The 21,329-nt window shown below is 39.7% G+C and overlaps 1 protein-coding gene across 2 annotated transcripts in view; it reads right to left on the bottom strand.

Annotated features, from left to right (window-relative positions):
* Positions 1 to 17,658, bottom strand: part of XDH (xanthine dehydrogenase) — a 66,071-nt gene extending 48,413 nt beyond the window's left edge. The window contains exons 1-2 of one of the 2 annotated variants that reach the window (XM_079299022.1): positions 17,433 to 17,658; positions 16,947 to 17,323 (exon numbers count right to left, since the gene is read on the bottom strand). The gene's annotated coding sequence lies outside the window, so the exon portion shown is untranslated. Of the gene's footprint in view, positions 1 to 361; positions 421 to 1,265; positions 1,543 to 16,946; positions 17,324 to 17,432 lie in introns of those variants that run through there. The other variant, XM_079299021.1, reaches the window with a different exon arrangement.
* Positions 17,659 to 21,329: the final 3,671 nt, after the last annotated feature.

Raw genomic sequence — 21,329 nt, 5'->3', positions numbered from 1 at the left:
CCTCTGGAACTACTGTTGCTAAATCATTGTGGACAGCATCTTTCCCCTGATATGGAAACAACCTGTTTGCTTTAGTTGTGGTGATCCCTCTTCTGTTGGCTTGTGCATCCTTTGTTGGAGCACACACTGAACACTCTTCAGGGATCTCAAGAGGTCTCCACCTGCTGTTCCCAGGGTCAGCCATGAGGGCACACAAGGTTAATTAGAGCTGTACACACCATCTCTTACTTCTTAAAAAAATCCCTTTTAGAGCTATTGGTGGGTGTGGGTTTTGTTCTGAGTGTTCTCTGTATGAGTTTAAAAAAACCCAAAACATCATAGAGAATGATTATAGATTGAGTGTAAAGACTGTGTGTGTTACCTGAGGATGTGTGTTCTTCTCTTTGGCATCACCTATCAGTCTCTGGTGAAGACAGGTTCCTGAAAGAAGTGGGCCTTTTTTCTTACTGGGTAGAGACATTCATACTTTATTGCCAAAGTCTCCAAAAGGAGCTCAAAGAAACAAAACCATTTGGGATCCTAAGACAGACGGTAAACTTAATACTCTGCAATAACAAAGCACTCCAAAAAACCCCAACCAAATGCCAAAAAAAACTCCACAGAAAATTCCCATATGATTATGAAAGTAAAGTACTGCACATATTTTCAAAGGCATTTCTCAGAAATTAAAAAAAAAAATTACGTTCATGCACTTTCCTATGAGGATCCTAAATTCCCTTCTGGTTACAGACAGGGATTTGAAAAAGATCATTGCCACAAAGCAAACAAATTTGATTTCCTCATTGAGGTTTTTATTCATGAATCACTAATCATTCAGTGTTCAGCTTCTAATTGTACAAATATTGTCTAATTGTCCAGATTTATTGCATGAATTATGATCTCTTCACCTGCTTTTGAAGATGGGTGGAGTTAAATTATAGCTCTTTTCTTTGTCCTACCACCTGTCTTCCTACAAGAGCAGGGTTAGCCAATTCAGTCTTCAGTTGAGGAGTCCTGGTTGACACTACTGTTCACAACAATTAACAAAGTATGACTTGTTTAAATTCATTTAGTGTTTCTTCCATTGCCTGCTTCTAGTGGCCCAAACAAAGGATGTTTCAGATATCTGACCTGAAAAGCAACTTCTTTCCAAGCAGGCTTGTTACTGTGTGCTTCTCATCTTTAGCAGCACCAAAATTGACACCTATGAATTGTCTTTTACCTGCTTCCAGCAGGTGAGAAACTTCCTATACCTTTAATAATAATTTAACTCAATAAAATCATACCTTCCTCTTCATCTTTCCTTTTCTTCTGCTAATATTTTAGGAGCATCTTTTGCATTGAAACATTACATCTCTGTCCCAGAAGGAGGTAGAGTTCACTTGCAGACAGAGACTGCTGCTCCCCTGTCACAGGTGGAAGTATTGTCTCCAGTGGATATTCCAAGGAGGAAAGGGGAGGGAAGCAGCTGCAAGAACCACACAGGGCTCTTCATTCCTCTGAACAGCTGCTGAAGCATTGTCTCTCTGGCATCTAGCAATCCCATGATATTCCAAGATCCCTGCACAGGCAAGTAGGATTTTCTGGGCCAGATGAACTAAGTGAAAACTAGTTCCCATACCATACCCATGCATGGCTAACTTTCCACTGCTTTTCTTCACAGCAAAGAGTCTCCACACAAGTCCATCTTGCTTGTTTACTTCTGCCCCTGTGAAGGTATGAATTAATTTTGTTTGGGAGATGGTAATACCTAGTTTTCTCTTGTCTATACACAGGATGCAGTCTAGCATGTGGCTCCTTGTCAAAACTCAGATAGCAGCTATATGAAGCAAATTTCTATTTCATATACTGTCTTGAACCTGACTGGGCATCTGCACAAATCCTCTGGCTGCCCTGTGTATCTCACTGGTAATTATTTTCTCATTTCAGAAGGCAGTATTTTGATGGGCAGTTCACTCAAAAGACAGGAAATCCTCCATAGCTGTATCTGCTAACAAAGAACCAAAAAGGTTTTCTTGAATCAATCAAACATTTGACCATTCTGTCTAGGAGGGATTTGTATGCCAAAAGCTTGTAAGCATCCCCCAGCCATGTAAGCCTGCCTAAGAAAAAGGCTGCCTCTCTCAACAGACCCTGCCTAAACAGAGACCTGGACTTCTTAGTACCTTGTACTGTGATTTCCTTCTAGCTCCCATCACTAAGATGGCCTGTCTAGACTGGACAAGCATGGCAAGTCAGCCCCACAGAGACTTTCAGAACAGTTTTATTATTACCATAGTGTAGGAGAGCAGATGCCATCATCATCACTGAAACAGGCCAACTGTCTCAAACTGCAGCCATCATGGTCAGCTTGTAGCCCCCCAGACTCTCTTGATTTCTCTTCAAAACAACTTAATTTTAAATTATTTTCCACTAAGCAATAGAAACAGGCCATAAAAATCAGGCAGGAAAAAAAAAGACACTTCTGGCTCAAGAACAGTTTCTATAAACCCAGCATGCATCATTTAAGGTGAAAATTAGAAAAGCCATGCACATTGAGGAATGGCCTTCCAAGAGAAGCAGTGCATGAAAAAAAGATGAACTGCATAAAAACTGAAAATTGAACAGCCTACAAACTGGATCATATCTTAAGCACATATAGCAGTATTTTAAACTTAAATTACTTCAAGTCCTGTGTTTCCCCTCCAATCCTACCTAATGTCCACAAGACACATTTTCTCAAGTCATGTTCCTGATATCCTACAGTCTCAACTTGAAGTAAAAGACCCTTCATAGTGTCAAATTTAGTTTATTCAGAATGGACAGGGAAGCAAGCTGACTACGTGTAGAAAGCTTGTAATGATGTATATCGAAAATGTCTTTGAATCCCTGACTATTCAGAAGAAATATTTTTATTTGCCTGAATTAAATTCTAACAGAAGTACCTCATAGTCAGACATGTTTTCAGAAATATGCCCACATATGAACATTTAGGGGCACTGAACAGAAGTCCTATACCATAATTCCCAAAGCTTTCTAATTCATGAAGAGCAAGTTACTTCCACTTTTCAAGAATTCCATTGGAAAACAGTTAAAAGGAAGATAAATACATTACTTCCATTACTTCAAATACTTGTATGATGAACTTGCAGATCTCAAATATTTCTGATCCTTTACCATGATTTCCCTTTATATCACTTGATAACAGATACCACAAGTTTTTCATCTACCTTCTGAATCTGCGTGGCTTCCTCTTCTAATAAAAAAGGCTTCCCTCACTGTCATTTTATGTCCAGTATTATTATATATGAGCACAAAAGTACAGCTGATAGCTTTCTTGGGTTGGCAGCAGCTTACTTTACATTCAAGTAGGCACTGTGAGGTTTTGATATTTACTGACAAAATAATTACAGGCTGTTGCAATAAAATACCCTGCATGACTAATGAAGACACCTCACTAGAGTGCAGATATACCTGTACTTTCAGGAGAATGCTGATGATGTATCTTGATGTAAACATAATTAACAACCTTGTTAAATTAAGATGACAAGATGGGCTTTAACCAAACAGTTTAGAAAAATACTTGAGAAAAATGGTGAAAGAGTAAGATAAATATGCGTGTCTACAGAAATTCTCAAATTTTCTTTTCCCAGGACAAAGGAAGTTGTGTCCTAAAGGTTAACAAGGTTGAGACTGCAGAAATTGATACAGACTGCTAGATGTTTCCTGCTGTTATCTCTATCAATAGCAATACAGGAGTGTCCAATCACAGCTGTCTGGCTTCTGCTGAGTAAACCTGTGATTTCTTTGCAATGGTTTTTCAGTGATCCTTCCAGGAGATAAATCAGCTCTAGAAGAGCAACTCAAGTTAAGTGGCTAAAAGAGCCAACACTACCCACTTTGTTAAAAACAACACAAAAAAAGGTTTTATTCCCTTGAACAAAGTATGAGCTATTCCATATAAACATAAACACAGTGGAGTGGAATTCAGAACTTCAAATCCATCTTCCCTTGAAGACCATAATGGTTCCAATCCTAATTGGATTACATACATAAAAGCATTTCTGTCCCAGAGAAGCTGCACAGTGGTCCTAAAATATCATTTGGTTTATCACTACAATAGAATACTTGAGATACAAGGGAGATAATTTAATTTCTGTGTCATAAAGCTTGTGATCTATAACAAAAGCTTCAGAGGAAAAAAAAAGGGCTAAGAAAGCCCAGAGGAAAGACCTAGTTCTTTTCTTATTACTTTTATGGTGGTAATTACCACAGCAGATAATAGTTTTTAGAAGGGACTAGTGTGGAGCCTGTAACATTCAACCTCCTGCATGTTCTATGTCTTACACAATGTTAAGCACAAAGATGCAAACAGTAGCCAGCAGTGAGAGCTGAAATACCCCAAGTAAAACTGGCAGGATTCCAGCACCATTGACACCAAGCTATTGGTACCAATGATCTACATCCTGAGGAACTTCAATGGTCATCTGAAATACCCTCTTTTTTCAATCATCACATCATCCCAGATCACAGCTGTGCACAGCAGAAAGTCAGATCTTTATTTTAGTGAGTTGATCTGTTGCTCTGGTCAGCAAATATTTGTTCCTAGTATTTACTTGTTCCAATTTAATCTCCTTAATTCAGAAGGTTATTGCTGTCAGCCACATTCACAATGATGGTGAGCAAAGATGAGGAACAAGGCCCCAGGCTGTTATTCCCTGTTCTGTCATTTCCCCTTTAGACAGAATAGCTGCAGGATAGAGGAAGAACCACAAACTAGCAGAAGAATCATAAGATCAAGGAGTGGCAGCCAGTTAGAGATGTGATAACAATTACTTTAGAAACAGCTGAATGTGATGCTAGTCAGGTTTTCACTAGACACTGCTCCAGAACCTGTATTTTATTGTTCAAAGGCTGGTGCCATTTCTTATATTGCCTCTTCCTTTACAAAATGAAGACCTGAACCAAATTGGCCTTCAAATCCCCACTTGGTCATGTATTGAGTAGTCTCAACTTTTCTATGAATAGAACAAATACTTAGACAAAAAAAGAGACATTGTCATTTTATATCTACCTTTTATATTCTTTAAAGTGTACATAGCCATCCTTATAAAAAGAAGATTCTTAGAAAACCAGCCTGTTTGACACATTACACTTCTCAATTCTATGTGGATAAAAAAAGCTAGTTTCACCTTAGAAAAGAAATTACTGCAGTACAAAAGCTGGACAACCTGCCCAAACAGCAGGGCAAACAGTGATGGCATCAAAGGTGAAATGTTCAAGAGTACTCAGTGCTGAGCTCTTTTCTCACTACACTCAGTGGGAGAGAAGTTAAATAAACATCAAATGCTTTCTGAATAATTCCACCTAGTGAGAAACCACCCACTGCTTTCACTGAGACTAGAATCTGGACCCAGAACCTGTACCCTGTTCACTGAAACATAACATGTACATATCTTCACTTTGTTTACAGTTCTCAGGACTGATGTCCCAGAAAAAATGATGCAAAGTCAAAGAAAGATCAATTAAACAAAAGTAAACATATTAGACTGTTTTTCCACACTGACCTGAGAGGCACAAAAACAACATAAGCTTGAAGAATAACAAAAGTACTACTAATTTTCCTGGAAGAGTGTTTTGTTTTGTTTTCTGGTGGAAGAAACAACTATAAAGTAGTTTATTCCACAAGGCATAACCCAGTGAATTTCCAAGGGAAGGACAGTTTAGGGAGTTAAATGCATATTCTCTCATCACAACTCAAATATATCTGTTATATCTTATTTTGTTAAAGAGTTCCAATGAGTACAGACTCTCAAGTAATGCCTCAGTCTTTTAAGATATAAATGTAATGGTTAAATAAAAACCAATTTACAATAAAACAACTAATAAAAAATACACCTCGATAAAATTAAGTACCCACCAGTTTTGGGGTGCTGATGATGACTTTGTTTTTATATTTTCCCATTCTTTGAGTTTCTCAGGTCTCCTAACTTGACCAGTTTCATGGCAGCATTCCTTGTAAGAAAAAAACATAATCATCTCTGATCCCTTCCCTACATTGACATCAGGAGAGGTTTGGATGCAGAAAAGTGACATAATGTTCAGGATAAATTAAAGGGGAAAACAATTTTAGAGTTTTCATGGTCAGGGTCTGCTTATTTGTGAAAAGCTTGACTCAGCAGTGACTTCAGAAAAAGCAAGCCCCTATTGGGTGAGCAGAGGGAGAGGATCCCAGGCTGGTCAGCAGGAGAGGTCAGCAGCAGAGCTGGAGGGGAGGTCAAGGGCCTGGCAGGCAGTGCTCCCAGTGAGGACAGGCAGGGATGGCTAATGGGGCACCAGCAGGGGATTTATTTTTCCCACTCTGCTCTGGTCACTCCACAGCCTTCAGCAGGACACTGGGACAGGGATTACCACCACTGCTCCAGGCTGACTTGGTGCAGACCATCTTAAATGTGAACCAGTTAAACCAGTGAACCTTCTCAGAAGCAGACTTGAAAAGAAGAGAGAGGACTGCAAAAAGCCCAGACACCCCACTGCTTGTATAGAGGGTAATGGTGAGCAAGGACCAACACTATGGAGCCTCAGTGTCCTCTGTCCCTACCTCAGCCTGGAGGATGCTCTTTCCAGCTTGACATGGGCTCAACTATCCAGGCTGGGAGTACCTGCTCTTCCAAGAACCATGAGAGACACATGTAGGTAACATTACCACCAAAAGCTGAAACAACCAGAGGCTAGAGAGAAAAGGTTAGAGAAGACCAGAGACACTTTTAAAGGGAAAGTTAACCCCCCCAAAAAAAATTAATTTCAGGAAAAAAAGTGAGCAAAGAAAAATTATTTGATGGGACAAACACAATAAATTCCATGGGGAAAAGAAAAAGACCACTAAATTATTTCAGCTATCAATTAAAAAGTCTTCTGGCCCTGCCCAGACTGACAAGGTAGAGTAGGATAGTTTCCTGTGCAATACAACTTCTCCTGCACTGACAGGACACTGACACTGCCCTGACAAGCTATAAATAATTAACTTAATCCACATTGTGCAAGCAACAGAGCAAAAGATTACAAAATCCATTTATGCAACTGAGACATTACATTGGGACACTCAGGGTACACCTCAGCAAGCTGATGGGGCTCTTCTACTTTTTATGAAATATGAGAAAATAAGGGCGAAAATAGATATAGCATAGGGTAAATTTGATTTAAAATGTGGAACTCCTTACTGGAAAAAACCAAACATTGCTCATTGATATTCTACTACACAGCATTGCTAATACTGAACTTCAACAAAAAAGGCAACACAACAATAGTCATTTATTCTATTTTTTCTATTCCAATAACTAAAGGATTCAAGATCTGGCAATCTAGATAAACCAGGATAAATGAATGATACAACCTTTTTTTCTCCTTCAATTTATGTTCTGGTAAGAAGATGACAGCTTTCCTGTAAGCTTTCTATTTAAAAGGATCTTCCAGATCATTAATAAAAATATGAAACAGGACTGGCCCCAGTGCTGAGCCCTGGGGAACACCACTTGTGACTGGGCATCAGCTGGATTTACCTCCTTTCACCACCACCCTCTGGGCCCAAACATCCTGACAGGTTTTCATCCATCCACAGTGTTTCTCTCATCCAGTAAGAAGACTGAGACAACTCAGACTATGCATGCTATTGAATCATTTGACTATTATCATCATCATACAATTGAGAACATTCATTTCCTTGCCTGGAGAAAGCAAGCTCTTGTCACTCTTGCTTGGTGAGACTTTATAACCCTCTTCACTGACTCACAATGTAAAATGCAAGATGAAATTTAGCATTTGTTTTTTTAGCTTTTCCACATTAAGTATGTATGAAGATCACTGCACACATCAGAGCTATTAAACTCTTGATCTGTTTATCCCACATCTCACACAGTATTTTAAATAAGCACCTTTGAGGTAAAGAACAGAATTAGAATGATGATCTGGTTGCCAAGTCATGGCATTGGAACTCCCTTTCCTCAAGGAAAAGTAAACTCATTCCAGATGACACCTACTTCAACAGGACAAACTCCCATACTTGGAAAAGCACAGGCAGACAACATTCTCTGAAGAGATGACAATGCTCTAATGAAGAGGTACCAAATGACTTATGAAGTTAAAAGAGGTCTACAGCTTTTTCTCCACTGAGATGTCAGAGGACACTTATTTGATGCCATATTCTGTATTTTAAGCCATCTCTCAGCATGGCATTCAGCCTGGCCAAGCAGTTCCACAAGAGGCAAACTGATTTTACAGCACTCTTGGAGGCAGCACTACACCAAGCTGAATGCACCCAAGTTCAACAGGAGACTTTCTGTGTAAATATGTCCACAGACTAAGCCAAGCAGGGGTTACAGTGTTCACACAGTCAGACATTTAATCTATGCTTATGCCCAGTTATTTTCAGTTTCCCATCTAGCACCACAGAACTTCCAGGTGAAGAAAGAAAAGGCTGGGTTAGATGAATCTTAGTATTTCCTTTTTTTCATTCCTTCAGCTTTTAGTCTATCTCCTCCATAATAATTATCTTAAGACCATATCTCTTACTGCCTTCAGCTGAGCTTTTACTCAGAATCCACTTTGATTCATACAGAACTGTGACTTGAAAAGTTCCTTTGAAGTATGTAAACAGAATAATAATAACAATAATAAATAGGTTTTGACAGCGACTCCCCTGAAGGAATTTCTTTAATTGATCTGACTACAATATCTATGCCAAAATCCTGTGTATCTCCACTGAAAACCCAAATTGATTCAGGATTGTGCCATGTGTTTCAGACTCTTCAGCCCATGTCTGAGTGCAACTTCCTAGCATACTGCCAACAGAAGGGTGATTACCCTTCTGATACAAGTTGTTTCTCTGGAAAGGTGATGACGTATTTTCCCTTCCTTATATTTGCCCCCTGTTCAGTTGCCTAATTCTTCTCTGAAGCTTAATGACTCAAGGCTGGCTACCTGCTCCATTCATACAGTCTTCCTGATATTGCTTTAATGTCTTTCCCTCATTTAATTTCCTTCTCCTGGGCTGTGCTTCCCAAGGACCACCTTAAAGAGAGAAATGTCTTCTATTTCACTTTTGCAAACTGTTCAATAAGGTGTTGTGGCTTGGTTTTTTCCTGTTTTTTTTTTTTTTTAATCAACAAAAATTTTCTTTCCCTTTTGATTAATGCTGGGCATTCTTAAGGCAGTGTAACAGCAGCCAAAACCTGCCCAAATAGGCTAAAAACATGGTTCAAGCACATGTATTCAGGTCTGTTGTGAACATACAAAAAGCATACAATGTTTTAAAAAAGTGACTGCAGAAGCAGCTCTTTGATCAGTATGTTTAAATAGCAAGAATTTAGGCACCTAAGTACCTGAGTAACCAGATACTTACATTTAATATCTTATTAGATATTCATCAGACATCTGATTCTGCTGTTTTCCCTCCTGCTCCTATGACACTGAGATCTCCTCAGGAGATGTTTAATGACTGCATTCACTGGAATTAACTTCCATTCTTTTATTGTCAGCTGGTTCCTCTTCCATGAAGGAAATTAAACACTTTTTGAAATAAGAAGCACTCCTAACACAAACAGGATTTTGACAGATTCTCTGCACTTCTTTTCCTCTGCTAGAACTTTAGTTTCCTCGTTCCAAGTATAACTAGCTTCTTCCATTTGGTGCAAAGTGAACTTGTACCATGTTATCTATCCAGCACTTCTCCATTACCTGTTCTCTGATTTGTCCATTGTTTTCCTCTTGTTGTTCTTAGTCTTCAGCATCTGGAAAAAAAATTTAAGCCCTCCCTTGTATCTGTGCTTTTAACCCCAGATAAAGTAGTTTTCTTGCCAGTACTTTTACCCATAACAAAACAAGTTACAGCCCCCAGTCAGCTTTTCTGACTCAACTAAGTATTCCTCACCTAGGCCTCTATGTCAGCATAAAGGATTTACCTGACCAGCTCCAATCTTAATATGTGAGCCCTGTAATACTTCCTAAGCAGCTTAGGAACCCAGGGAACTTGCCAAGAACGTGATCATCAGGATGAAGAACCCACAGGTATGTCCTGTGTCCACAGAGTATCACCCCAGGCCCCAGTTAGACTTGGTCCATTGAATCAAACACTGGATTCATTACCCTTCTGGACTTCCTTGAGAGCGAAGGCAGCAGCCTCCATCCTTGGCTATCTCGTGCTCCTCTGCACCTCCTATTTCTGACCTCAGTGTAGAGGAGACTAGGTTGCAGAGAAGAGCACCATCTGCCTAGAGGGATAGTCAGTGGCTCCTTGGTGTGGAGGAGTGGGTTCTTCTTGCAGCTGTGTTCCTGAATTCCAGGATCAAGCTAGCTGGCTTCCTCCAGCCTGAGTGTCCTGCAGGTGGCAACCCTGTATGGCCACTTCTGCAATTCACCACCTACAGTATCTGTAGCAACTGGCAGGTTTCACCTTGTGTGGTACCTCTTATCTGGCACCCTTTAACAGAAGTACCAGAACTACATTCCCAACAAGTCAGGACCAAAACCAAGGTGGAAGAGAACTCCAGAGACAGACAGAAGCAGAAATAGCAGAGACAGAGTGCCTTGTTTCCCCTGGAGAGGTAGAAAACAGAGGCTCCTGTTGTCCTCTCTCACCTGAGGAAAAGAGATGGTCTCTGCCAAACAAACAGTGGTTAACTTTGGTATCCTTGCCACCCTAGATCCTCATAGTAGTCTAAAGAAAAAAAATCTAAAGTCCAAAATACTTTACTGTTTTTCTATTTGTTGGAGCAAGCAGCTTGATGACAACAAGCTTTTCAGGCCTAAAACAGCAGCAGACCCTAAATGAGCTTCTCATTTTTTATACTGATAAATTTTGTGAACTCTGTGTCTGAGGTCACTGCTCTGCTAGACAGCTAACCCCAAAATGAAGCATCCATACATGTTTTGCCAAGCCTCTGTAACTTTTCCAATATGCATAGAAGTAGAGAGGAGAAATTCAGAGCTAGCTGTGATTTCTCTGGTCCCAGACAATTTGTTCCAATAAAACACACCTTTGCCAGTTACAGCTTCCCTTCCTATCCCAGCCCAGTGTACACCAGAAACAAAGCATATAAGAATTCACCTGACTCACTCATATAATAAGATGCCTCAGATGACTCAATGGTATACTGTCAAATGTGTCATTCTGGAAAGTTTGTACAAATATTCATAATGACAGGAACTGTTTATAAATTGGCAAACCAAAGGAAACATCCCATTTGCAGCATAATCATTTTGTATACTCCTAGTGTGGATTTGAAATTAATAGGATATAAAGAGCAAACTTAAAGCCACCTTACTGGAACCCAATTTACCTATCAGGTACAGGCCAAAAGTTATACCTTACAGATGAAAGAGTGCATACAAGAATATTGACATTTTGTCAAAGAAAACATTGAAAGGAAAAATTCTTTGCCAAAAAGAATTGCAGAATTACCAAGAACCAAAAAGCTTCTGTGCATTTATTCATACTGTTACACCCAGATATAGCTGACACATGTAAACCAACTATAGCAGAGACTTCAAAGCTATACCTGTACACAGCTGTTAGAACAGGATCATCACAGAGGAACCATCAGTGCACTACCAAGGGTAGTTTTGGTCAACTGAACTGCTTCCTGAAAAAAAATCCTAAAACTCCACATACAGAAACCCTTTTCTTCAAACCACCAATTGCTGCTTTCAATTGGGTCTTTGTAGGGTATACATCCAAGAGAATTATGAAGTTGGCCTTACGTATCCCATATCTTTCCAATTAGGCTTCCAAAGTCAATTATTAAAGTTATAATTCAGATCAGAAATTTTAAATCTTCAGCCTGCATATTAATGTTTTGAGAAGAGTCTATAGGAAAAAGCAGAATTCCTTTATGCCTACTTTTACCCAAAGTTAAAGGTTAATTTGATTGTATCCATGGTTTACTAACATTAACAAATACATTGATACATTTTTGCATATCACTAGTGCTGGGCCACATTTTTCTGTGTTTTAACTTCATGTTTCTATGTTACAAAGAGCTAAAATCATCTATGAACATTAAGAAGCCTTGGGACAACACCCTGTGATAATGGCTATGGAGTTTTTCACACAGAAGAAGCTGAGACACTAAAATAAATGCTTAGATCATATAGTGAATTACAAGTAGCACAAGAAAAAAGACAAATCCACAAATCCATTCCTAAAATGTCTTGGCCAAGCCCCTTTTAAGTGACTACACCACCCAACTAACTCTATTGCTTCAAAATATTTCTTCAAAATAATATGCTGGAATTGATATTACAGCTTTTTACCCAGTAATGGTGAGCTTGATGTTGATTTTCATTTACTCTCGATTCTTACAAAAAAATCCAAGTTCCTTCTTAAATTATTAGAAAACAGCAAATGCAATACTTCAAAGCAAGATTAAGAATGTTCCCACCTGTCTCTGGGATATGGTGGGTAGGGAAGATGGGTTTTCCATCAGATTCTCTCAGCTGATCCAGCAACAGACCACAGGAGAAATTGCTGATTATATCTAGAGCTTTTTACTCTCATTTGCCTGCAAATTTCTCCTCTTTCTCAGTAATTACCTTGTTCAGGTGTTATCCAAGATCTTCTAGTATTTTTGGGTATGGCTCTACCTTCCTACAAAGCTGTATGTCCACTTGCTCTGGCATTTTTAGAGCAGAACATGGCACCTGGCATGCACAAACTCAGGGAAAAGTGAGTCCCCAGTCTCATCCTACCCCACAGGCACTCAGGACACAATGAACACCCTCCCAAAACAAACACTGCCAACCAAGAATTGTCCTGCACAATAAATCCAGCCCATGGATCAGTTCAAACACTCCTGTCACATATGCTTATGCTCCTTTTGAAGGCTTAATTTTAGACTATTAAAAGTCCATTCAATCAAAAACTGCAAAAGCTTGGTATATTTTACCAAGGAGTGAGCAGTTATGCAGATTGCTCCAGAGACTACCAATTGCACAAACTTTGCAGGGTGTTATTTGTCATTTTATCCTGCCAAATTATTTGCATAACAGTGAGGCTGATTAAATTTCTCCTACAGTTTGATGGGCCTGTGGTAACTTGCCTCCGCTTCAAAGAAAAAACACAGATTAAAGTGAAAACTAAAGCATTTGTAAAAATTAGTATCTTGTACTTAATTAAGCTGCTAATGTTTCATTTTAAATTTTGGTATTTTACCAATTTGTCTAAGAGCCCTTACCTAAAGTCAAACTTGTTCTACTGCAGTTAAATTTTACCTTTCATTTCTCCAGTCTTTGGCATTTCTGCTCCTTAAAATTTATTTTAAACAGGGAACATGTCCAACCAAAGTGACGAATAAAGAATCTGAAAACATTTGCTGCTGATGGAAAAAGACGTGTGCCTATTCTTACTACTCCTTCTAGATTTATATGATGGACTTCTGCTGTTTATACAGTTTAATGCTGATAAAAACCAGCAAGATTATGCAATTAACAAGATACTTGCTAAGATTTTGAATTGAATTTTAACACTCAGAAGCTCTACATAAAGCTTTTTGGTTCTAAGTTGGACAATTAATACAACCTTAGTCTTTGTGGCTAGGCTCAAAATTTATTCTCCCCCTGGCAATAACAGGTTTGACACCTTTAAGTTTGCTTATCCTGGTAATGACATAATCAATAACACACTCGTGTTTATTCTGGATTGAGTACCATGAGAATTTGTGCCTGAAGTGCAGCCTGCAGATGACACTTGATTCCCTAGTTATATTAAAGGCAATTACTAGTGGCATCGAGCCAGTAACAATGTTTTACAGGTAATGTGTCAATTGTATATTCAGCTCAGATAATGAAATATCCTACAAAAGTGTGTTTACTCCCTTGGTGAGACCACAGTAAATGGAAGCAATTTAAACTAGTTCTGCTTTTTTCACCACTTATGTTAATAATGTCACAAGATGTCCATTATCATGAGATCTTTTTAGATTACAAATCCATCATTTGCAATAAATAATCAATGCTACACTTTAATAAGTCTTGTGGAAGCACTCTTTACTACCTGACCAGTTTCCTCTTGTTCTTCACCACAATAGCAGCAATATTTCCCGTGGCCTCTGGCTGAGTAACACCTCAAAGCCCAACTTCACTGTAAGGAGGGCATTTTTACAGATGTATTTAAGCCTTTCCTTCACAATCACAGAGCAGCAGACACAGCCTGATTGAAGTAACCATTGTCTTGAGACGAGCATGTGAAGAATTACCATGACCTTGATCCAGCCTTGTGCAGCAAGCAGCTAGATGATCTGTCACCTGCAACACCTTTGCAGCCTCTTTCCCACTTGGGGTGAATTGCACAACCTGAGCAGAGCCCATGCACTTTGGAGCATTCACCAAGGATTTCACTGCTCCCACAGCACATAACTGGTTTAAGGATTATTGATGACAGGCACACCCATGTCACTAATCCTCTTCACAAACGGCAGAAATAGAAAATGTTGAAATTAGAGACAAACTTTGTTCAAATGCAGTGACATGCCTACAAAGCATATTCTGATGAAAGAGCAGTGTCACAGTTGCCTGACCTTATGTCTTCAGGGCAGAACTTGCTAGGAAAAGCATTATCGCCTAGTTTAGTACTCCTTACAACACTTAATTTAGCCATGTCTGGGGACATGCATATGCTCTCCTTTTTTGGAAAACATTATATGTGTTTCTCAAGCTAGTGATAAAGGGAAAAAGCACACAGTGACCTTCAAAAGAAAATAAAACTGGTATTGAATATCTTCCCACTTCACATAGTATTGCATTGTTTCATGGCCAAAGTGTATTTCATCACAGTTTTTCAAACCTTCTAGTCACACCTTCTTGCAAGTTCAAGTGTCACACCTACAGTTTCCTGGACACACTAATCTATTTTTGAGACAGGCATTCGCTCAAAAATTGGTTCTTATATATTCCTAAAGTGAATATCTATCATCAGATGGAAGCTGTGGGAAGTAGCAAGTGTGAGCATTTGTCCTGGCTAAACACTGCCTCAATTGTCTCTTAGGCCATTTAATCTCCTGTCTCAAAAAGACAATTTGACTACCTTTCAAAAGCTGTTTATTCTACTTTTTTTTTTCTATTCTTTGCTTCCTATTTCATTAGCTTTGCAACACCAAAACATGTGCAAGCACATCTTTATCATGGCCATGTTACAGGTTTTCTTCACTAAGCTCCTGCAGCCTTACTGAAAAGGTCACAGAAGGACATCCCTGAAGTCTGCCACCCATCCATGCTGATAATGCAGGTTCTCCTCTCTGCAAAGGCATCTATTTGCAGTACCCTGGAATTTCCTTCCCAAACCCAAGTTCTCCTAAATTCCAAGTTACGTCTCAGGAAATTCAGCTAAGCCAAGGCAAGGACATGTCTCTGATGCTCATCTATGGGATGCAGTGAACTTCTGGCAGTGCTAATGCTTTTTAGCCAGTGGAAATCAGCAGATCACATCCATGAAAACATCTCTTGACAAAAACTGCTCTGTGCAGTTAGTACAGGAGGCCTAGTTTCCATCCCACATCTTGCTGTATCAGTCAAGCCAAGGGATAGTGTGCCCAGTTTCAGACTACACCAGAAAAACAAGATCATACCTTGAATTTATTCTACACTGATCACACTTCTTTCAGATCCTCTTGCTAGATATCCTGAATAATGCATATATCAAATGTACAGACTACACAACCCACTTGCCCTAAAAGGTTTGCTTTCCAACTTGTTGAGGCAGCACTTATGCCCCTTATTCCTAAGATCTTTGATCTTAAGTGTAACTCATAGTTCTTGGATACTCTGCTGTTTCAGGCATCTCTTCCCCTTCCAGGTCAAGAAGCTCAGACAGTCAGACCACAGAATTGCTACCAAAGTTGTGAGCTTAAGGCCTTTTTTTGGGTGGAACCTGTGGCTTTGTTTGTTCTGTTTTTTTAATTAAACCAAGAAAGATCATTCCTCCTATTTCCCAACATTAGTTCAGCCCACTCACTACTTTCCCAGGCAGGTAAGTGCAGCTGCATCTCTAACTGTGAAATCTGATCAGATAATATGCAAAAATACCTGCAGTGAAGGTGTAGGTATTCATGACATGCAGCTCCTCAGATATGCCAGCACTTTTAGAAGACAATTAAGTAATAGCAGCCAGACACTTTGGCCTAGCAGGATGTAGAACCAGAATTAAACTGAGCAGATTGCCAAAAGACTTTCTAATTAACTTCCTCCAGGACTAGTCTATCAGTGGGATGTAGTTTGAAGCAATTATGCATAGGAGATTTTTATAACTTCACAGTTGCATTTCCTAAATGCTTCACACACATATGGAACCTTGGGGATGAGTTTGCACTGTGTTACTTACACCAGCCTATCATAAAGGCATATCCTATAACTGCATTTCTCTAGGCAGGAACATCAATATTAAAGTCACTAACTCATATTTTAATGAGCTTTGCAGAATATTCACAGAAGCTGTACCTGGGCAATAGATCAGGCAGCTCTTCCTCAGATGAACTTGTCAAGCAAAGGTTAAAAAAGGTCATCTGCTATTACAAAGGAGCACAGCTATCAGGGTTTCTCTGTACTCACTCAGAAATCTGCTGCTTTACAATACTGCTAATTGCCCCAGACACTCTTCTATTCCCACAGAAATAAAGAAAAATTTCACTAATGATCTTTGGAGGTTACAGGCTGGGGCTTTCACTTCTCCTGGAAGCTTTGTGATTCAGACAATGCAACTGCAGTTGCTCTCAAAGGGAAACTAATAGACTTTCTTAGTCTAGCTCCTAAAGAAGACTCCTAGTTGCTAACTGCCCTTTGATAGCAGTGAAAAGCATGTGCTGAATAAGAGAAAAAGTTACATGATAGGCAGATTAATTCAATGAAACCAGGGGTGCCTTTTGAAGGCAGCAAATATTAACTATTAGCATATTTCTCCTACTTCAGTATCAATGTGGTCTGCTCTTTCAAATTCCTGTACTCACTAGAAGCTGCCAGAGTTGCCCAACAGGCAGGAGGGACCAGCAGTTCTGACCAAAGCCAGGGTTGCCAAACTTCTGGCAGTGCTCAGGAAGGTACTCCAAGCATCCAGGGCCAGGGGTGACCAGCCACAGAAGAAAAGGCTTTGTCCTGCTTACAGAGGGTTAAGGCACAGGTGCAGCAGCCCAGGACTGTTTGCCAGGCGAGTTACAGAGCACATCAGTCTCCCCTCATTTGTCTTAAGACCCCTTTGTGTAGACTCAAGCACCTGAACCTCATTTATGTCACACCAAGCAGGCTGCCAGCAAGACACAGTCCCCAAGACCTGTACCCTGAACTCAGGGAAGGGGTGTACCTCCTCAAACTGCTCTGCCCCATCCCTCTGAAAGGCCAGGACATGAGGCACCTGCCTTTCTGCACACAGGCTGTTCCATGCAGGGGAGCACACACAGACATCAAAAGCCTCCCCAGAAGAGGCAGAGGACTCCAGCTGAAGTTTTCTTCCTACCACCAGCAGGAGGCTGTCGGCAAGCACTCAGGACCTGCAGTGGCCACAGCACTCCACTAGCCAAGGAGCTTCAGGGGCTGCCAGGCTGCTCAGATCACCAGCAGAGCTATTCCAGCTGAGGTAATAGACAACTCTCCTCCACCCAGACATGCTCTTCCCACCAAACTTGGAGATACCAGAACAGCTACAGGCAAAGCCACCAGCCAGCCCTCCTCTTTCCTCTGCATTTATTAACTACTCAGTTTTTTACTAATGCAGCTCATCTGTGGCAAGGCCCACTGAAGATAAAAAGCCTTATTTATCCTCCTCTCTGCCTATCATTCTGTACTATTTTTTTTTAAATTTTTAATATGAATGCTTTGCCTCAGCTGGGATTCCAGCACTTTGTCAGCCAGGAGCACACTAAAGTGCTCACTTGGTCTGCTGTTCCTGTCATTGCTCCACAGCCTCACATCAAAGGATCTGCAAAAATGTCTCTGATCCTTTTTCCCCTTCTCCTGGGGTCAGAGAAAATAAATGTTTATGCTAAGACTTGTGAGGACAGTCATGGCACATGTTGGGAGGCAAGGAAGGGGCAGACATTAAACCTGAACTCATAAGCCCCCCCAAGAGGCATTGAATTCTGATGGGAGTCTTAGTCAAAGAAAAAGCTTTTCCTATGGCAGAAATTTATAATTCCTCTGTTTTCCCATAGGAAGGAAGACACAGCTATGCCTTGCATTTAAACACACATGCTTCCAGTGAATTATTTACTCTGTCAAACCTGACAGCTCAGTTAATTTGGTCTGACCCTACAAGCTGGGTAGACACTGCACTCCTGTCATAAACTGGATGAGCAGCTTTAGGCAAAGCATAGCAATTTGAGGAGGTTATTTAACCTTCCCTGCAGAAAGAAGGGAACCTGTGTAAACTGTCATTAGGATGGTGCATCATTCCAATGCATTATTCATATCACATCAATATATTCCAATAAATTCATCATAAGCCACTCCATTCTCTAAATACATAGACCCAACCTGTGCCTGAAATTTAAGTAGGCAAGACAGAAAAAGAGTGTGAAAATGAGGTATAAGAAATTAAATTATTTTCCCAAGGTCAGTCAGGAGGTCTGTGGCAAGCTATAGAACAAAACCTGAGTCTGCACCCAGTTGTTAAACACAGTGGCCTCATTGCCTCATCTCCAGACAGTACATCTGAGATGCTTTTTGCCTCCTGCCCTCTTCCTCCTTAGGTTCCTTCTTTTTTGAGTTATAATTTCTGACCCATGCCATATATGGCAGACACTGCCCACATGTCACAGTCCTAGGAGCTGGTATGTTACTATTCAATACATTTCAATAAGGGTTTGTGTCTCTGTCTTCCCTGTTTTGCCTCATCATGTTCTCTACCTGGTGTTTTTGAATTGTTTTTACAGGCTGAAGCCCTGTTCAAACCCAGGGCATGATTTACTGGGATTTGGATGAAGTAAGAACAACAGTACTGCATTGTGGTTGGATACTGCTGGGAGCCAGGGAAGTAGCCTTGGATTTCTCATGCTGCTTAAGAAAAACTTAAGAGAAAAGAATCATAACAATGATTATGCACCTGCAGGGTGCGTGAGCTACGTGACCAGGGGTGTCACCTTCTCTTGGACCAATTAGATCATTTCTATGCTTGCCACCACAAACTACCCTATATAAGTGCAGTGTTTGTTTAAATAAAGGCTCTCTCTCTTTTGCTTCTACATTACAAGAAGAACTTTGTTGCTGTATCCTTTTGCTGCTCTCCTATAGCCCAAATGTGTCACAGATACGATCTCATCTGCCACCACACAAAAAAGTCTCCTCAAAAAGCCTGTAAAGTAACTGATGTCAGATTTCCCAGACCTACTGCTTGCAAAACTCTGAGAGTTCCTTTGCTAGGCACTAATAGCAGAATGAGCTGTATAATGGGGAAGAAAGATAACTGTGTCCTGTCCAGCCTTGGGGTAACCTTCAAACACCCTTTATGACAGTGCAGTTTTTATTAGTTGCTGGACTCTACTGCTAAAATTCAAGCAATCTATGTGTTTATTGTGTTCAATAAAATATATTTTATTTTCTTCAGTGTAGCTGTTACAAAGCTCCTGTATTAAAAATATTCCTATTTACAAAGCCATGATATTTTTTTTTCCTGGCTGTCAAACATCATGGGATGGGCCCTTCTGATTAAGAGGGCAGTTTCTACACATCCAACTCATGAAAATTCCAGAGGTTCAGGGATTCTCTCTAATCCCTGAGTGAGATGAGGACACCAGCCCACAAGGTACCCACACAGCCTCTTTGAGGACAGAAGGTGTTTGTTAACACTGATTCCTCAGTAACCTATTTTATAGCTTCACTCTGGGACAAGGAAATGTTTTGCCAGTAGGCAGTAACATTGAGGTTTAAATCAGGTTAATGTAAACAGCAAACAAAAGTTTCTGTTAAGTATAACCCCCCCCTAAAAAAAACCCCAAACAAACAAAAAAAGAAAAAAACATCCAGAGACAAATACTTACAAAGGTGAGGAAATTAAAGAAATGGTAATGTATTTGCACTAAGGTTAAATTCTCAAAACACATTTTCCTCAAGACATCTGAACTATTTTGAATATTTTCCTAATATGCATACAGAATATTAGTTAATATGTGAGGAACCTTGAGAGATTAAATTCCCTTCTGTCTCTTATCTCTTTCTCTTTCTTAACAAGACTTCTATATTTCTTACTGATACCAGAGAGAACCTTGGTAAGTAACAGAGACAACACATATTTTTAATAAATAATAGTTGAAATCAGGACTCTCTCTAAGAGTGTGCATTTTGGTTCAAAGCCTTTTTGTCTCTAAACTAGAGATATTTCATATCAATTTGTCCATAAAACACCTACATTACTGGCATATAAAGCAAAATTAAGTAATTAAGTTTATAACACATTCTTTCTCAAGACTTGCCAGAAAAATAACTGACCCTTTTAGCACCTATACGTGAAAGATTCAATACTACCAACAGAGACATAAATCTTCATTATTTTAGGCAAATATTTTAGGTTTAAATTTCCTCTGCTCATGATGCTGCAAATCTACAATACTTTATATGTCACATTGGCAGCTTCTCCTAAAAGGAGAAAAAAGATGAGACTGCTTATTATGAGCTGACAGGAAAGAATTCTGCATATCTCTAGACCCATTAATTATCTTGATCTGTTAAAATACTGTGATTCTTTTTTCCTGGGATGTCTTTTCATTTTTCAACATATAACAAGCTATGTCATGAAAGTCTAATTGAAATCAGAGAATTCATGCAGCCTTAGGATTAGATTCTTTTTCACTTCAATTATCTTCTATGCTACATTCAAAACCATTGCAACTTTGAGGACTATTTTCAGCCTTACTTGTATCCCTTATGTCTTCCCCAATATTTGTGTGCAGAGGACAGGTGAGTAGTTAGAATGACAGATGCCACCAAGCTGATTCCAGAGACCTGTGCAGTCCCAAGATACAAAGTGATGGCATAATCAGGCAACATGCAATGTGACAAAAGGGAGGATTAAAATTACATCAGGCTCAGAGAAAGAAACTGCATGTGCACCACTCAGCCACAAAATATTTCCAGTTCCCATCAGGTTCCATGAGTGAAAACATGGCAACATATGCCACAGGTTCTTTGTAGTGAGAGATACTCCAATAAGGGACAAACATCTCTGGCTGCTGAAGGAACTGTGACACTAGTTCCTCAGTGTATTTTTCTTGAGCTTCATAATAATATCACCTTATAATGCAGACTGCTTGTAAATAAGACAATCTAAAGGCAGGCCTTCCTATTTGGCAATTCCAGGTGACAGGAAAAGATTTCCTTAGGTTAGGTGGCAAGGATTTACACAG

Source organism: Erithacus rubecula, assembly GCF_903797595.1.
Source record: "Erithacus rubecula genome assembly, chromosome: 2".
NCBI lineage: Eukaryota > Metazoa > Chordata > Aves > Passeriformes > Muscicapidae > Erithacus > Erithacus rubecula.
This window is presented reverse-complemented; position numbering and strand designations above follow the sequence as displayed.